This window comes from Sinocyclocheilus grahami, unplaced genomic scaffold, assembly GCF_001515645.1.
Source record: "Sinocyclocheilus grahami isolate Dianchi unplaced genomic scaffold, SAMN03320097.WGS_v1.1 scaffold393.1, whole genome shotgun sequence".
In the NCBI taxonomy this organism is placed as follows: Eukaryota; Metazoa; Chordata; class Actinopteri; order Cypriniformes; family Cyprinidae; genus Sinocyclocheilus; species Sinocyclocheilus grahami.
Window position 1 is genome coordinate 983452 of NW_015505572.1, and position 1145 is coordinate 984596.

A 1145-nucleotide genomic window follows, 5' to 3' on the forward strand; every position below is an offset into this window, starting at 1 on the left:
TTTTTTTTTTTTTTTTACAAATAAAGCTTCATATTATGAGAAGGCTCCTTTCTACGACCTTTATCCTGCAGTCGTGGTGAGATTATAGATTCTTTCAATCTAACAAAAACAAGAATTGAAAAAGAATAAAAAAACAGAGAGGAATCGATTCCAGAACCAGGAATCGGAATCGATTCCAAAAATTTCGGAATCGAACAGCCCTGACTAAACAAGAACAAAGCAATTTGAGCGGGAAACACAACCAGCTCCGTTTGAAAACAGGAGCTGCGCAGTCATTGGCTAGCAGTCAAGCTCAGACTTCACACATCAGCCAATCACAAGCCTTTGCACTTTTATGATGCCATAAGCTGTGGCTGTATGAGGCTTTAAAAGCAGGCGCATAACATAAACGTCTCAGGTTACTTATGTAACCATGGTTCCCCGAGTAGGGAACGAGACACTGCGTCCTCTAGGGGTCGCTATGGGGAGCGCCTCGTCGTGACCTGTGTCTGAAGAATACATTGACAAAACACCAACTCACTACCGGTGCGACTATAGTATAAATAGGCGCCGGGAGCTACACATCATTCACTTCTTCGTCTGAAGCTTGCGTCCGCAGCATGGCAAGAAACCTAGAGGACGCAGTGTCTCGTTCCCTACTCAGGGAACCATGGTTACATAAGTAACCTGAGACGTTCCCTTTCAGAGAGGATTAACGCTCAAAAGAAAGCACCATACTCATAATAACCCTCACTGGTGAGGGGAGCGATGCTTCCAGAGTGTGTCGACAGAGACACACTAGTTGAGTGGAGCCCAAGGAACCGGGGTCTAACCAACTCAATAACGCGTAACCCTTACCATACAGGATTTTAGAGAAGTGGGCAAAGCATAACGTGCACACTTACCACTTATGTGGATTTTAGAAAAGTGGGCAAAGCATAACGTGCACACTTACCACTTATGTGGATTTTAGAAAAGTGGGCAAAGCATAACGAGCACATTTACCACTTATGTGGATTTGAGAAAAGTACATTTGATCTCAAAGATTTGAGAGCTCAAATACAACCCTCAAAGAAGAGGGGAGCACTGCCCGAGACAGCATTTAAACAGGAAGGTTTTCTCGTAATGCCCTATGCCTCCCGCTCGATGCCTCAGCAAGAGGGGAT